Source organism: Erpetoichthys calabaricus, chromosome 6 (assembly GCF_900747795.2).
Source record: "Erpetoichthys calabaricus chromosome 6, fErpCal1.3, whole genome shotgun sequence".
Lineage (NCBI taxonomy): Eukaryota > Metazoa > Chordata > Cladistia > Polypteriformes > Polypteridae > Erpetoichthys > Erpetoichthys calabaricus.
Window position 1 is genome coordinate 209,448,662 of NC_041399.2, and position 18,265 is coordinate 209,466,926.

The window sequence follows — 18,265 nt, forward strand, 5'->3', positions numbered from 1 at the left end:
AAAAAAAAAACAGCTGTGCCCAGAAGCATGGCTGCAATTTGCATGAAAACTGGAGCAGAAGACAGGTGACAGGGGAAGGAAGAACTAAAGCCAAGGAAAGATGTAATGATCCAGAGCAAGACTCTTTGACAGGAATCGTGAGAACGCAATAAAGGCCTACTGGTTTGGGCTTTGTGTATAAACTGACTGAGCAGATTAATAAGATGTTACATGTGATATCATCTACTGTTGAATTCTGTTCTGTACTTGTAATAATTATAGTAATAATAATAATGGGAGTAGATTCATACCTGGTGGCATGGATCGTGGACTATCTTACAGACAGACCTCAGTATGTACATCTCGGAAACTGCATGTCTGACATTGTGGTCAGCAGCACAGGAGCGCCGCAGTGGACTGGACTTTCTCCGGTCCTGTTCAGCCAACATACATCGGACTTCCAATACAACTCGGAGTCCTGCCACGTGCAAAAGTTCGCTGAGGACACTGCTATCGTGGGCTGCATTAGGAGTGGGCAGGAGGAGGAGTATAGGAACCTAATCAAGGACTTTGTTAAATGGTGCGACTCAAACCACCTACAACTGAACACCAGCAAAACCCAGGAGCTGGTGGTGGATTTTAGGAGGCCCAGACCCCTCATGGACCCCGTGATCATCAGAGGTGACTGTGTGCAGATGGTGCAGACCTATAAATACGTGGGAGTGCAGCTGGATGATAAACTCGACTGGACTGCCAATACTGATGATCTGTGTAAGAAAGGACAGAGCCGACTATACTTCCTTAGAAGGCTGGCGTCCTTCAACATCTGCAATAAGATGCTGCAGATGTTCTATCAGACAGTTGTGGCGAGCGCCCTCTTCTACGCGGTGGTGTGCTGGGGAGGCAGCATAAAGAAGAGGGACACCTCATGCCTGGACAAACTGGTGAGGAAGGCAGGCTCTATTGTAGGCACGGAGCTGGACAGTCTGACATCTGTGGCAGAGTGACGGGCGCTGAGCAGACTCCTGTCAATAATGGAGAATCCACTGCATCCACTGAACAGGATCATCTCCAGACAGAGGAGCAGCTTCAGCGACAGACTGCTGTCACCGTCCTGCTCCACTGACAGACTGAGGAGATCGTTCCTCCCCCACACTATGTGACTCTTCAATTCCACCTGGGGGGGGTAAACGTTAACATTATACAAAGTTATTGTCTGTCTGTATACCTGCATTGTCATCACTCTTTAATTTAATATTGTTTTTTATCAGTATGCTGCTGCTGGAGTATGGGAATTTCCCCCTCGGATTAATAAAGTATCTATCTATCTATCTATCTATCTATCTATCTATCTATCTATCTATCTATCTATCTATCTATCTATCTATCTATCTATCTATCTATCTATCTATCTATCTATCTATCTATCTAATTCGATTGCACTATTGTGTTGCACTGAGGATTACTTGTGTTTCTGTTTTTGACGGTGCACGTCCTGCTCCATGATCCCTCTTCCAGTCTTGGGAGCCTCTTGAGCCCAACACCGTCAGCAATGTAACAAGATTAGCTGTGCAATGAGGACAAATCCCACTTGGAGCATGGGGAAGGTGTAAAGTGTTTTATTAAAAACAAACCAGTGTCCAAAGTGCAGCACTTCCAAGTTCCATAAATACATCTCTCTATTATAAAACAAAATCTTGAGACGAGACTATTGCCAAGAGATTTTTTCAAGTCCCGCCCTCATCTCAACCATTTCCAGTTAACAGCCCACGCCCGTGGTCCTTTCACTTCTCATTGGTGTGAATGCTTTTGTCAGACACAGTTCCTGCGCTCTCAGCTCTTATAAATTTTTACGTTTTCCTCACCTTAAGTTCCCAATAAAAGAAGATTATTATGTCTAAATCTGAATGAAGAATTTCATCCCAAAGGGTTATCAACAGAAGAAATGAGTACACAGGCAATCCTAGCACCAAGAAATGATGAAGTCAAGCGAATTTACACGAAAACTGTCAATCGGTTCCAAGGCAAATTGGTTAAATGCGTATCAGTAGACTGTGCTGAAACAGTTGGTGGTGATGGTGCGGAAGATGAAAACATCTACTTACAATATCACGAAGAATATGTACAAACGCTAACACCATCCGGTCCTCCACTGGACGAATTACTGCTGAAAGAAGGATGTATCATAATGTCTGAGTGATGGGAATGCAATGAGACAAGATTAGTTGTATTGAAAATTGGTCGAACAATTCTGATGTGTAAAATTTTAACAGGCGACAAGAAAGGTAATGTAGTCCAGGGGATAACATTGGACACCAAAGGAGATCTCGATATGCCATTCGTATTAAAACGTTTACAGTTTCCCGTTAGAATAGCTTTTGCTATGACAATTAACAAATCACAGAGACAAACATTTGATAAAGTCGTTTTATTTATTAGAGAGAAAGAAACAAAATTCACTCGCGGGCAGTCACACGTTTGTGCTGTCACGATGTAAGTCAAAACACAGAATCAAAATTCAATGTGATATTGACGAAAAATTAATTCCAAATATTGTTTTTACTGAAGTTTTACAGTAAAAGTGTAAGTTTAAGAAGAATTTGCGTGTTAATTTCAAAGCCAAACATAATGAAAACATATAACGCAACAAATACCTCTAACGCAACACGAAGCATCATTTTCTTTCAATTTATTACGTTTTACTATTTTTTACTAAGGTTAATTACTCGCTGTAATGTTAAATATTTAGTTCTATTATGCATATGTAACAATTCCCATGAAAATAACAATCTGTTTAAATTGTACATCCAATTCACCATACGCAAGTGGCAGAGCCGTGAAGTGGCTAGTGGGTAGCATCCGCATGGGGGTTGGCAAGCAAAGCAAGCATAATCCATAAAAAATAGGTGACTGTGGTGATTATAATCCTAATAAATAATTCCATTAAAAAAAATGAGGTTAGAATACTGTCTGGAAGCTGTCCTTTATAAAAATCTGGTGCTTTCTCCTCTTAACAGGCAGCTCCCCTACTTCTCCCATACGGGCCTTGCAACAGGGGAGTCGCCCTACCTGCAGGTGCAGCTGACTCTCTTACTGGTTCCGGTAGCCTTCCGTCCCCTGGCTACGTACACCTCATCCACCTCTGGACTGAGACTCGGGTTCCCAGCGACCAGGGCACTCACACTGGGGCTCTCCCTCCCAAGTCTCCTCGACTCTCATTGCCTTCTTGGTCTTATGAGGTTAGCCATCCATGATCCTGGTCACTCCTGCTCCTCTGAAACGCTCAGCAGGGGCAACCCAATCCATCCAGCCTGAGTGTTGGCCAAACAGTCTTCTAGGGCTCTCCTCCCAGCTGCCTGCATTCACCTGCCAGCCTGCTCTCTCTCTCTCTGTTTCTCTCTCTCTCTTTCTCTCTCTCTCTTTCTCTCTCTCTCTCTCTGTTTCTCTCTCTCTGTTTCTCTCTCTCTCTTTCTCTCTCTCTCTCTGTCTCTCTCTCTCTCTGTTTCTCTCTCTCTCTCTTTTTCTCTCTCTCTGTTTCTCTCTCTCTCTTTCTCTCTCTCTCTCTCTGTTTCTCTCTCTCTCTTTCTCTCTCTTTCTCTCTCTCTCTTTCTCTCTCTCTCTCTCTGTTTCTCTCTCTGTTTCTCTTTCTCTCTCTTTCTCTCTCTCTCTCTCTTTCTCTCTCTCTCTCTGTTTCTCTCTCTCTCTTTCTCTCTCTCTCCGTTTCTCTCTCTCTTTCTCTCTCTCGCTCTCTCTTTCTCTCTCTCTGTCTCTCTCTCTCTCTGTTTCTCTCTCTCTCTTTCTCTCTCTCGCTCTCTCTTTCTCTCTCTCTGTCTCTCTCTCTCTCTTCCTCTCTCTCTTTCTCTCTCTCTCTCTCTGTCTCTCTTCCTCTCTCTCTCTCTGTTTCTCTCTCTGTTTCTATCTCTCTGTTTCTCTCTCTTTCTTTCTCTCTGTCTCTCTCTCTCTCTCTCTTCCTCTCTCTCTCTCTGTTTCTCTCTCTTTCTTTCTCTTTGTCTCTCTCTCTCTTTCTCTTTGTCTCTCTCTCTCTCTCTGTTTCTCTCTCTCTTTCTCTCTCTCTCTGTCTCTCTCTCTCTCTTCCTTTCTCTCTCTCTGTTTCTCTCTCTCTCTCTCTCTGTTTCTCTCTCTCTCTCTCTCTCTTCCACTCTCGCTCACTCGCTCCTTTAACCTCTGACCTTTCTGTTTCCTTTTTTTTTCCCGATCTCCCCTCCGCACTCACACTTCTCTTTGTTATAATTGTGACGTGGCACAGGTGTGGCGATTAGCAGCTCCCGGCATCCATTATGGACACGGGCGATCCCTCGCCTGCGCACTTCAGTGCGGAAACGCCCACGCCCACATCCCGCCCGGGAATCCCCTTCCGCCACACTACCACGCCCCCTCCTTAAGCCGCCAGTATGCCAATTATTTATTTAAAAACTGTCCATCCGTTTAGAGCTGCGGACCCCCTATATCACACTCTTCTGAGTATTGTATTGTATTTACCCTCTTTATTCGATGCCCACCGCACGCCCAACCTACCAGTCTAAGGGTCTCTCTTTGAATGGCCTTTCCTGAGGTTTTTTTTTTATTTTCCATTTTTTTTTGTTTCCCTTGTGTTTTTTTTTGGGGGGGGTTTCCTTGTCTTCTAAGAGAGTTAATGCGGGGGGGGGGGGGGGTTTTGGGGTCTGTTAAAGTCCATTGCAGCACTCCTTGGGTGATTTTGGGCTCTACATAAATAAATTGTGATTGTATTGTAACGCTACCTCAACACTCCTTCTGCTCTCAAAAGAGCCTCAGTTCTTCATGGCATGGATTCCGTGAAGGTGTTGTAAATGTTCTTTTGAAATTCTGGTCCATGTTGTCATGATTTCAAATATGTGCACCTTTTTTGCTGCCAATCTCCTGTTCTACCACATCTCAAAGGCGATCTATTGGACCCAGATCCCGTGACTGGGAAGACCACTGAAGAACACTGAGCCCATTGTCATGTTCATGAAACCAGTTTCCTTTGTCACAAGGTGCATTATCATTCTGGAAACATCCATGAGTTGTTGGGTAAATTGTGGCCATGAAGGGCATACCGATGGTCAACAACAATACTCATATACTCAGTGGTGTAATATTGCCCCTCCCCCCTAATGGGCACACCCACACTGTTATACCACAGTCACCAGTAGCCCTGGAATTGGGAACAAGGCAGGTGGGTTGCATGGTTTTATGCTGTTAGCACCAAATTCTGAGCCTACCATCTGTGCACCTCAAGCTTCATCACACCAGGCTATGAGTTTTCAGTCTATTGGCAATCCTGTGCCCACTTGTAGTCTCAGCTTCCTGTTCTTGGCTGAGTGGAGTAGAACCCAAAATGGACTTCTGCTGTGGTAGCCCATCCGCCTCAAGGTTCAACCCGATGTGCATTCTGAGATGCTTTTCTGCTCACCCCAGTTGGTGGCCCGAGTTACCGTAGCCTTTCTGTCAGCTCAAACCAGACTGGAACATTCCCCTCAGACCAATCTGTAACTGGTTGAGGCTCTGAGGCTAAGGATCTGGACTGGTATCTGGAAGGTTGCCGGTTCAAATCCTGTTAGCGTCAGAAGAGATCCTACACCCTTCAGCAAGAACCCTTACCTGAAAATTGCTCCAGGGGTGCCGTACAATGGCTCACCCTGCACGCTGACCCCCAAAAGACATGTGAAAAGACAGTTTCCTGTTTGTGCCAAGCCAAAGTCCTCTCACCTTTTGGCTCCTGTTTGACCCAAGTCTCCTGCCAAATGATGATCTTTATTTTTTACTTCTTTATTGTTATTTGGGGTATCTGGAAGCCACCCCTTCTGGGAGTAGCGGGATCTGAACCAGCAAAATTCCAGATTGCAGCACACAGACATGTCTGGGTGTAAACTGGAAATTCGTAGCCTTGGTCTGAGGAGAAGGGCTTACAGTTAATCAGACAACCAACTGTGGGGTTCAGAAAGGCATCTCAAAAAAAATGCAACACGTTGAGCCTTGAGGTGGGTGGGCTACCACAGCAGAAGACCATGTTGGGTTAGCCAGGGTTCTTTGTCCTGTCACAAAAACTTCAATGAGACATTAAGAAGGTTTGGGGTGGCCCCCCGTATAATATGTCCTGGCTGCAAAATGGATTTGAGAATTGTTATACAGATCTTTCCAGATCGGAGTCCACAACAGAACTGCCGGTACAGAGACAAGATGGCCGCTTTAAAGGCCAGTGTAGGAAGTGACGACATCATAGGCTGGACCGGAAGTGACATCATCAGTGGCAGGACTGGAAGTGACGTCATCATGTGCAGAACCGGAAGTGACAACATCGAAGGCGCACCAACTGGAAGTGATGTCCTCACAGGCGCCAGAACCCTGCGGAATTTCCCGAGAATGGTCTGCAAGGGATCGAGAAAGACCGTTAGCACACCCCGCCGCCCCCTGGTTGGCCATGGAATTGCCATTATTCAGGCCCTTTAGTTCCACGGTTTTCAAACTGTGGTGGTACTTCAAGTCATGCCAAGTGGTACTCGTGTGGTCCTTTATTTTTCACAAATCGATGTTGCTAGAATGCCAATATGTTGCATATAATCATATATCAGTATACTACTGTAAATGCGTGGAATACTCCAAGCCGGCTTTTATTAGTGCGGGCACTCATTTCCTTAATTAGTTTAATATCATTTTAAATCATAATTATAGTGATTATAGTGACTTTTTCTTCAAAACAACACGGGCGTAAATTAACGATTCATTGACAGTGGTACTTCAGTTTACGGAGTGGTACTTGTTCAAAAAAGTTTGAAAACCGTGGCTTTAGTTGACTTCTACTCGCACGTGTGTGACAGTCCTTGGCTTATGCTTAAATATCTTTTTTTTTTGTCCTTCCTATTTTGACTTTCGATTAATTTATTACAATCGTTTTTGTTATTATTGTCATTTATGTTTATTATTTGTCGAATTACGTATTTTGTGTCAATTTGTTTATCATTTAGTTTCTGTGTGAATTTTGTGGGTGCTTCCCTAAGAGGCGGGGCCACCTATCCATCACCAATGAAGGAACACCCCCCAGCCCTATAAAGGCTGCTAGGAAATGCAGTCCCTTGCGGTTCATGGAATGTGCTTGGTGGTTTGGTGAACTCTCCTGCTGTTTAGTGCTAATTTGAATTTACCGGTTTTTGTGACTTTCTGCTACTGTTTTCAAGATGCTGATTTTTAGTTAAATGTATTGGGATCACCATGGTTTTTGATCATTTTAAAAAAAAAAAATTTAAATCATCAGTTTTTTAAAGATTTCTTGTGGAACCAAAATCTGCCGCAAGACTAATAAAACCCCCAGGGATGGGATTTTTGCCAGTTGTAATGAAAGAGATGGAAGACGTCATCTATAAAGTCTTATTAGGCCCATCTGAGCCGTCATTTGAGAAAGGAGAAGTACCTGAAGACTGGAAACGACTCCAGCATTCAAGAAGGGATAGAAAATGGACGAGGTCATTACAGACCAATGAGTCTTACTTACTCATACAAAATTATGGAAACAATAATAATAATTCATTACATTTATATAGCGCTTTTCCCAGTACTCAAAGCGCTATCCACACAGGGAGGAACCGGGAAGCGAACCCACAATCTTCCACAGTCTCCTTACTGCAAAGCAGCAGCACTACCACTGCGCAATAATAAGTAATACATCCCTCCATCCATTATCCTACCCACTATAACCCAACTACAGGGTCACGGGGGTCTGCTGGAGCCAATCCCAGTCAACACAGAGCGCAAGGCAGGAACAAACCCTGCGCAGGGTGCCAGCCCACCGCAGGGCGCACACACACACCCACACACCAGGGGCAATTTAGAATTGCCAATGCACCTAACCTGCATGTCTTTGGACTGTGGGAGGAAACCCACATAGACACGGGGAGAACATACAAACGCCCAGGAAGCAAACCCAGGTCTCCTTACAGAGAGGCAGCAGTGCTACCACTGCGCTACCATGCCGCCCCAGTAATACATTAAAATACAATGCAATGTATTTTTGTAGAACCAAAATCACACAAGAAATGCCGCAATGGGCTTTAACAGGCCCTGCCTTTTGACAGCCCCCCAGCCTTGACACTCTAAGAAGAGAAGAAAAATTCCCAAAAAAAAACCCTTGTAGGAAAAAAATGGAAGAAACTTTGTGAAAGGCAGTTCAAAGAGAGACCCCTTTCCAGGTAGGTTGGGTGTGCAGTGGGTGTCAAAAAGAAGGGGGTCAATACAATACAATACACAGAACAGAACACATCCTCAATACAGTGTAATAGTACAATAGAAATATTACAAGTACAGAGCAGAATTTAACAGTAGATGATATCCCATAATAGGATTCGGATTTGTTTCGAGTCCTGGAGACCTCATTCATCAGGCTGCCTCCCCCTATTGGCCATTCCACAGCTGAGTGAGCCAATCCGATGAAAGGACCCCTCTACCTGACAATTCCTGCGATCCACCATCAGAGATGACTTTACCTTGGGCAGGCAAAACAACTTGGCAGGTGGGCAATGGGCACCAAGTGGCACATTTGAGTACCGAGAAGAGAAACAGAATAGGTGAGGGTGACTAACAAATTCTAACGATCATGTTACTGATATTTTAGTGCTAATGACTGACAACAGAGATGCAGTCTGTACAGATAATCAGCAGCTCTAGTCAGGGTGTGCTAAACTGAAGTCGTGAGTCTTCAGCTGGGATTTGTAAGCTGAGACCGAAGGGGCATCTCTTATAGTAGCGGTCAGACAATTCCACAGTTTAGGCGCCCTGTAACTAAAAGCTCGACCTCCCACTGTTATTTTATTAATCCTTGGGATCCTAAGCAGACCACCATCTTGAGATACGCACTCTGGTTTGTAAGTCATGATAAGTTCAGACAAGTAAGCCGGACCTCGGCCATTTAATGCTTTATTTGTTAAAAGGAGGATTTTGAAATCCGCCCTAAACTTAACCGGGAGCAGGTGTGTTGTGTTCACTTGTAGTTTCTGCCAGAACGCTTGGGGGAGTTTTTAAAAAATGTGTTACCTGTTGAAAGGATAGGAAAGGAGTCTTGAATAAAAGAATGTTCTTCTTGATTGGAGATCAGTGCGTGCCTGTCGTAAAATAAAGGACTTAATATTCTGAGTTATCCACGGCTGGCTAATTATTTTACCCTGCTCTGGTCACAACGAGGAGTAAGGATTTAAGAACCGGAGTTATGTGTTCATATTTTTCGTGTTCTTGTAATAATTCTTGCAGCGGCATTTTGGATTAACTGGAAGCTGCACAAAGAACAGTTTGAACATCCAGTGAACACCGTATTGCAGTAGTCGTGAATTTCCCCTTGGGATTAATAAAGTATCTATCTATCTATCTATCTATCTATCTATCTATCTATCTATCTATCTATCTATCTATCTATCTATCTATCTATCTATCTATCTATCTATCTATCTATCTATCTATCTATCTATCTATCTATCTATTTGTTATATAGTGCCTTTCATCTATCTATCTATCTATCTATCTATCTATCTATCTATCTATCTATCTATTTGTTATATAGTGCCTTTCATCTATCTATCTATCTATCTATCTATCTATCTATCTATCTATCTATCTATCTATCTATCTATCTATCTATCTATCTATCTATCTATCTATCTATCTATCTATCTATCTATCTAGTCAATCCTACTAGAAATAAACGAAGGAATTAATTTCTCAGAATCCCGCTTATTTAGAAAACGTGTTCACTTCCCAAAATTCCCCAACATTTTTAAGATGGAAGTTACTAGAAAATCTGCGATGTGTAGAGTCTGCCATTTTCGTTGCTTTGTTGGAAGGATTTTCAGGATTGGATTACGTTATATCCCATCCTGGGCGGCACGGTGGTGCAGTTGATATCTGGATACCCAGATTCACTTCCCTGCGTGGAGTTTGCATGTTCTCCCCGTGTCTGCGTGGGTTTCCTCCCACAGTCCAAAGACATGCAGGTTAGGGGCATTGGTGATTCTAAATTGTCCCTACTGTGTGCTTGGTGTGTGTGTGTGCGTGTGTCCTGCGGTGAGCTGGCGCCCTGCCCGGGGTTTGTTTCCTGCCTTGTGCCCTGTGTTGGCTGGGATTGGCTCCAGCAGACCCCCGTGACCCTGTAGTTAGGATATAGCAGGTTGGATAACGGATGGATGGATATTAGAAAAGAACGCCAACAATGAAAATAACATACTAAATAACAGCCATCCTGGGTTCATAGGAGAAAAATTTCCAAAGACAGGAAAGTGGCAAAATATGATGCCATTACATAAAAAGGGTGATAAGAAAGAACTGTAGACCTGTCAGCGTAAAGTATATTAGAGCTAAAATAATGGAAGGAGTTATTAAGAAGAAGGTTGAGCAATGCAACACACCGGTAAGTACTCCGGGGTCCAGCAACAGAGGGTCAGAGGCAGCTCCCTTGATGCTGGACCCCGGAGTGCTTGACGGTGCTACAGCAATGCACGTCAAAAACACTTCCAGGCCAGGTGGAAGCCCCCTAAAATAGCATTGGTGGTCCCCTGCAGCTCCCCCTGGTGGCACCCAAGTACCCTAACAGGGTTAACCCATCAGGACTACAACTCCTAAAATATCCTGTGGGTGTACCAATGGGAGTTCCACCCTGTATTTAGGGGGGAAACTCCTGGCTCCTGGAAGCCGTCTCCCTCTGTCCTTCCATTATGGTCTCCCAGTCAGTAAAGGTACCACCAACTAACTTGACTGGGATGCCAGTCCATTCTGATCTCCCCCTTGTAGCCTGGGAAGGAATTGCTATCCACCTCGGTCGGGATGCCAATCCCTCTGTTGTGGCAATCATAACCATCACAGGGGTCCTTAAACTGTCCCCTATGCACACATATGGGTGACAATGCATATATCCGAACTGATTACATTCTCCATTGCCTATTTTTGTATATTGTACGGTACCAGAGTTCGGTGTCCGTGTTCAGGCAACAGGACCCCCTGATTATCACTACTCAGATAATGACTCACGGCCCACTTGTTGTTCACACCCAATACAAGAACCTTTCAGTCTCTTTGTCTCATTTCATTTTTTGGGTGATATTCTGCCTTGGGCACGGTGGCGCAGTGGGTAGCACTGCTGCCTCGCAGTTAGGAGACCTGGGTTTGCTTCCCGGGGTCCTCCCTGCGTGGAGTTTGCATGTTCTCCCCGTGTCTGCCTGGGTTTCCTCCCACAGTCCAAAGACATGCTGGTTAGGTGGATTGGCGATTCTAAATTGGCCCTAGTGTGTGCTTGGTGTGTGGGTGTGTTTGTGTGTGTCCTGCGGTGGGTTGGCACCCTGCCCGGGATTGGTTCCTGCCTTGTGCCCTGTGTTGGCTGGGATTGTCTCCAGCAGACCCCCGTGACCCTGTGTTCGGATTCAGCGGGTTGGAAAATGAATGGATGGATGGCTATTCTGCCTTGGGGCACCCCTGGGCAGAGATGGCACCCATACAAACACACACGACACACACACAATGCATCCTGCAGGGATGTCTCTAAGGCTACAGAAAGAGTCACCTTTTCAAACGACACGGCCATTTCTGTGTTTCCACTTCAGACGGCGGCGGGGAAGGAACCATTTCGTTAAATCTTAATCAATAAAGCTTTTGTCAGCGAACACAGTCAAGCAACCTCGGATTGTCCAGCCTGGCGACGCCAGCCGGGCCAGGTTTATTTACAGACATGTCAAGGAGCAAAGAAATGGAACTGCGGCAAACAACCACAAGCTCTGCACTGTGGGACCGGGAGAGGAGAGGAGAGCCAGGTAGGAGCCGCAGTGTTAGGTTTCTGCACGCTGGCTCCAGCTGCACAATCCATCATTTATGGAATCAAAAAAAAATAAAAAAATAAAAAATAAAGTCAGCTGGTTTTGCAAAAGCCACAGGCCCGAATTAAACGCTTAAGTGTTCCTGTGATTCAAAAGCTGCACAGCGGAGCAGGCTGAACCTCAGGCTAACAACGAAGGTTTTTCCCAGATCTCGGCAGGCTCGCCTTTTCCAGGCTGGACAGATCGGCTGCCACCCAGGCAGGGCAGGAAAAAAAAAAAAAAAAAAAAGATCCCAACATTCCTTTTGTGAGTGCCCTGTCAAGGCCTCTGCCTCACACAACGCAGCGGACTCTGTTTCAAAAGTTTGAGAGCGCCCTCTATGGTCCGGTGCAAAACACATTACATTGTGGCAAAGCCAGTCATCGTCTGACCTGCTGAACAGGGTTGTGGAGAGCGGGGTGCTGGAGCCTAACCCAGCCGGCATACAGTGTAAGGCAGGAACAATCCGTGGACAGGACGACAGACCATCACATGGCAAACACACACACACACACCTATACTCCTATACACACACACACAGGCCATTTCAGTATTGCTAATCCACCTAACCTGCATGTCTTCGGACAGTGGTAGGACACAGACACGGGGAGCACATTAGAATAATGTGGACGAGAAGAGGCCATTCAGCCCACCAAAGCCTGCCAGTCCTGTCTACTTAATTCCTCCAAAATAACATCAAGTCGAGTTTTGAAAGTCCCTAAAGTCCTTCTGTCCACCACACGTCTTGGTGGTCACTTATTCCAAGTGTCTGTGGTTCTCTGTGTGAAGAAAAACTTCCTAATGCTTGTGTGAAATTTACCCTTAACAAGTCTCCAACTCTGTCCCCATGGTCTTGATGAACTCATCCTCTTTAATAAAATCCCTGTGTGCGTCCATGTGTCCGTGTGTGTGTGTGTGTCTTCTGGCGAAGTGCGAAGGGGGTACGGTGCGACGCTTCAAAGGCCGCCGGACGCGTCACACAAGACAGAGAGGGCGGGACCTATAAAATATTGCACGGCCGATCCAATCGGATTTCAATAAATGAGGTAAGACCTAAAACATAACACATGAAAAATCCAATCAGGTATTGAGACGCGGAGACCAGCTTCCCCAAAGAGGTGGGATTAGTGTTTGCTGTTCACTCTGAGGATGTCAGATTTGCAATTAACAAACTTGGCCTGGTAAAGTGTTTTCCTAAATATACGAATTTTCATGATATCACAATAGGATGACTTTTAAAAGTAGATTTATTTTCGCGCACTTAAAATCCATTGCTGGGGAGACGCCATACATACAATAATCAGCTTCACGCCAGCACAGATTAAAATACTTGCTGGAGAGACGTATTACTGTGAGAGAAAATTAAAGGAACACAATACAGTGACACATATTACAGCCACATACAAGCCAGGATTACTGTAACAGAAAATAGACGGTCCTTTGCCATTTAATATAGACTGTTCTTATTAATGTTTATGCACTACTGTTCTAGCGCCCGTTATTGTAACGGGATTAATGTCTAGTTTTAAAATAACAGTCTCGATCCACTGGACTAATTCCCTTCATCATTTTAAACACTACAGTCAGGTCTCCTCTTAATTTTCTTGTTCTTAAACTGTAAAGGCTCAGCTCTTTTCATCTTTCCTCATAACTCATCCACTGTACTCCTTGAATCAGCCTAGTTGCTCTTCTCTGGACCTTCTCTAGTGCTGCTATGTCCTTTTTGTAGCCTGGAGACCAAAATGGCACACAGGACTCCAGATGAGTCCTCACCAGTGTGTTATAAAGACTTGAGCAGAACCTCCTGTGACTTGTCCTCCACACATCAAGGCGCTATATAACCTGACATTCTGTTAGCCTTCTTAATGACTTCTGAACACTGTCGGGCAGTTGATAGCTTAGAGTCCACTACGACTCCTTAATCCTTCTCATAATGGGTACCCTCGATTTTCAGACCTCCCATTGTGTATTCAAACCTCACATTTTTGCTTCCCATGTATAATACATTATATTTTTTGACATTAAATGTTTAACAGGCTCAGCTCTTTTAATCTTTCCTCATAACTCATCTCCTGTAGCCCTGAATCACCCTGGTTGCTCTTCTCTGGACTTTCTCTAGTGCTGTTATGTCCTTTTTGTAGCCTGGAGACCAAAACTGCACACAGGACTCCAGATGAGGCCTCACCAGTGTGCTATAAAGCCTGAGCAGAACCTCCTGTGACTTGTACTCCACACATCAAGGCGCTATATAACCTGACATTCTGTTAGCCTTCTTAATGACTTCTGAACACCGTCTGGCAGTTGATGGTGTCGAGTCCACTACGACCACGGTTTTCAAACTTTTTTGAACAAGTACCACTCCGCGAGGACCAGTAAACTGAAGTACCACTGTCAATGAATCGTTAATTTACACCCGTGTTGTTTTGAAGAAAAAGTGTACTATAACAACTATAATGATTATAATTATGACGTTAAAGTGATATTAAACTAATTAAGGAAATGGGTGCCCACGCTAATAAAAGTCAGCTTGGAGTCTTCCACGCATTTACAGTAGTATACTTATACTATATATGATTATATGCAACATATTGGCATTCTAGCAACATCGATGCGTGGAAAATAAAGGACCACACGAGTACCACTTGGCATGACTTGAAGTACCACCAGTGGTATGCGTACCACAGTTTGAAAACCGTGGCACTACGACTCCTAAATCCTTCTCATAAGGTGTAGTGTCGATTTTCTGACCTCCCATTGTATATTCAGACCTCATATTTTAACTTCCTACATGTAATAATTTACATATACTGACATTAAATGGTTAACAGGTTCAACTTCTTCAATCTTTCCTCATAACGCATCCCCTGTAGCCCTGAATCAGCCTAGTCGCTCTTCTCTGGACCTTCTCTTGTGCTGCTATGTCCTTTTTGTAGCCTGGAGACCCAAACTGCACACAGGACTCCAGATGAGGCCTCACCAGTGTGTTATGAAGCTTCAGCAGAACCTCCTGTGACTTGTCCTCCACACATCAAGGCGCTATATAACCTGACATTCTGTTAGCCTTCTTAATGACTTCTGAACACTGTCGGGAAGTCGATAGCTTAGAGTCCATTACAACTCCTAAATCCTTCTCATAAGGTGTACCCTTGATTTTCAGACCGCCCATTGTGTATTCAAACCTCATATTTTAACTTCATTCATTTAATACTTTATATTTATTGACATTAAATGGTTAACAGGTTCAACTCCTTCAATCTTTCCTCATAACTCATCCCCTGTAGCCCTTTAATCAGCCTAGTCGCTCTTCTCTGGACTTTCTCTAGTGCTGCTATGTCCTTTTTGTAGCCTGGAGACCAAAACTGCACACAGCACTCCAGATGAGGCCTCACCAGTGTGTTATAAAGACTTGAGCAGAACCTCCTGTGACTTGTCCTCCACACATCAAGGCGCTATATAAACTGACATTCTGTTAGCCTTCTTAATGGCTTCTGAACACTGTTTGGACGTTGATGGTGTAGAGTCCACTACGACTCCCAAATCCTTCTCATAAGGTGTACTCTCAATTTTCAGACCTCCCATTGTGTACTCAGACCTCACATTTTTACTTCCTACTGTAATTCTTAACATTTACTGACATTAAATTTCATCTGCCCAAGCCTGTCTGCTGTCCAAGTCCTTCTGTAATGATATAATGGATTCCAAATTATCTGCTAATCCACCTATCTTGGTATCATCAGCAAACTTAACCAGCTTGTTCCTTACTGTATATTCCTATCTAAATCATTTCTATATATTAAAAATAGCAGCGGCCCCAGCATTGACCCCTGCTGGTCACCACTCTTAACATTGGCCAGTTCTGATGAGGTTCCTCACACCATTACCCTCTGCTTCCTGTGTCTGAGCCAATTCTGCACCCATCTAAAAACATCACCCTGAACTCCCACTTCCTTTAGTTTGATGCCCACCCTCTAATGTGGCACCTTATCAAATGCTTTCTGAAAGTCCAGACAGATAATCTCATCTGCTCCACTCTGGTCATATCCTTTTGTTGCCTCCTCATAGAATTCCAGCATGTTAGTAAAACACGACCTCCCTCTTCTGACCCCATGCTGACTGTCCCGTCCTTGCCAGGTGTTGCTCCATCTTCTCCTTAATTATTCCTTCCATTCATTTTCCTGTGATGTACGTTAAGCTTACTGGCCAATAGTTGCTTGGATCTGCCCTGTCACCCTTTTAATATAATGGGATGATATTTGACATTTTCCAGTCCTTCGGAATCTCCCCAGTGCCCAGTGAGTCCCTAACCTTATGTGTCAAGAGTTCAAATCTGTACTCGCTAGCCTCCTTAAGAACTCGAGGGTAAGTATGATCTGGTCATGCAAAGCCAATGCAAGGAGTACATGAGCCCTCATGCCGCTACTGTGTGGCAGCAGACCTACCACTGTGCCGCCATTGTGGGAAAAGTTCCTACTTAAATGAACTACACTTTTCTTTTCCAATTTTATTTGAAGTGGACCAAACCACCAAGAGACTTCAGCAACGGGCAATGAAACGGCATGGAGACCACTGTGAGTCTTTTAAGTGTCACTCATCACCACGGGCCTCCAAGTCCCAGTCTCTCAGTACTGGTGATGCCCACCGCTCTTTTTTTAACATTTCTAGTTCTTTAAGATCAGAACTCACAGTGGCGCCTCGCATTTGTTTTCATTAGTTGGGAAATTAAGTGCTTTTAGTTTTTGACCCCCTAACCCTGTTCTGGTTGTCTAATAATTTGATAAGCTCAAAAAAATAAGGAAAATATAAACCAATAAAGCACAACATAAGCAAAAAAAAAATTGCTTGAGATTTATTGGACTTCAGTGCCCATCACCATCTGAGTGGCATCAGGCCCTAAAATCTCAGAGTGATGCAAATTATCATTAGAATTTGTAAAAGGAGAAGAATGGGTCTCCTTAAGGGGTGTTTACCACACCTCAGGTGGACCGGGCTGGTTAAGTTTTTATGGCTTTGGAAGAAGAAGACACCTTCATCCTCCTCCTCCTCTTCCTCTTCCTCTTCCCAACTCGTACTTGTCGACTGAGTGCACTCTCCGCCCTGGGCACAGCACTAACTGCCCCATTATTATCCATCCATCCATTATCCAACCTGCTATATCCAAACTACAGGGTCATGGAGGGGGGTCTGCTGGAGCCAATCCCAGCCAACACAGGGCGCAAGGCAGGAAACAAACCCCGGGCAGGGTGCCAGCCCACCGCAGTATATATTGATCCATTATTATTGTTAAAACTCTTTGAACTACTGTCTTGCAGGAGAAAGAAAGGTGTCATTGTGAAGTCAAGGCTTAGAAGTCACCTAAGCACGAATAGCTCAAACATTAGCACTGCTTTTACAAATCCCATACCAAATGACATATAGCAGAGACATAGGCATTGCATTTGTCACTCCAACAAATGGCACATCACAAACAGTAACCATCTTTTATGAATCCCATACCAAATGGCATATAACTGTGACATATGCTTTGCATTTGTGACTCCAGCAGATGGTGCTTCACAAACAGTTGTAGCAATGAAATGCCTTTGCATGTGTCAGTCTAACACAGTGTTTCTCAACGTATAAGTATTTGCGACCCGAGTTTTCATAACAGTTTTAATCATGCCCCCCCCCCCAACATTTTTTTGTAAGGAGCCCACTAATACCAATTTGTTCTTTTTTTAATTAATGATATATCATAGATGCATATTTTATTATACCTACTTAACTTTTATCGACATTTATCTAACTCTATATTTATTTTTCTAGTATCAGAATGTAGTTTAAGTTAATTTGTTTTGGTTTCAATAGATGTATTTTTCATATTTTTGTTTCTTGTTTTCTTTTTTTCACATCTTCAAACCCCCCTTTTTGTTACTTCGTGCCCCCCTAGGGGGGCCCGCCCCACAGTTTGAGAACCAATGGCCTAACAAATGGAGCATCACAAACAGTAACACTGCTTTTATGAATCCCATACCAAATGGCATATACAGTATCTCACAAAATTGAGTACATCTCTCACATTTTTGTAAATATTTTATGATATCTTTTCATGGGCCAACACTGAAGATAGGACACTTTGACACAATGTAAGGTAGTCCGTGTACAGCTTGTAGCACAGTGTAAATTTGCTGTCCCCTCAAAATAACTCGACACACAGCCATTAAAGTCTAAACCGCTGGCAACAGAAGTGAGTACACCCCTAAGTGAAAAATGTCCAAATTGTGCCCAATTAGCCATTTTCCCTCCCCGGTGTCATGTGACTCGTTAGTGTTACAAGGTCTCAGGTGTGTTAAATTTGGTGTTATCTCTCTCACACTCTCTCATACTGGTCACTGGAAGTTCAACATGGCACCGCATGGCAAAGAACTCTCTGAAGATCTGAAATCAAGAATTGTTGCTCTACATAA

General features: G+C 44.0%; 1 long non-coding RNA gene across 1 annotated transcript in view; it reads right to left on the reverse strand.

Moving 5' to 3' along the window:
- LOC127528394 (uncharacterized) overlaps nt 1-14,142 on the reverse strand; it is a 104,769-nt gene extending 90,627 nt beyond the window's left edge. Inside the window, exon 1 of the long non-coding RNA XR_007935279.1 lies at nt 13,857-14,142. This is a non-coding gene — a long non-coding RNA (uncharacterized LOC127528394). The remainder of the gene's footprint in view (nt 1-13,856) is intronic.
- Nucleotides 14,143-18,265: the final 4,123 nt, after the last annotated feature.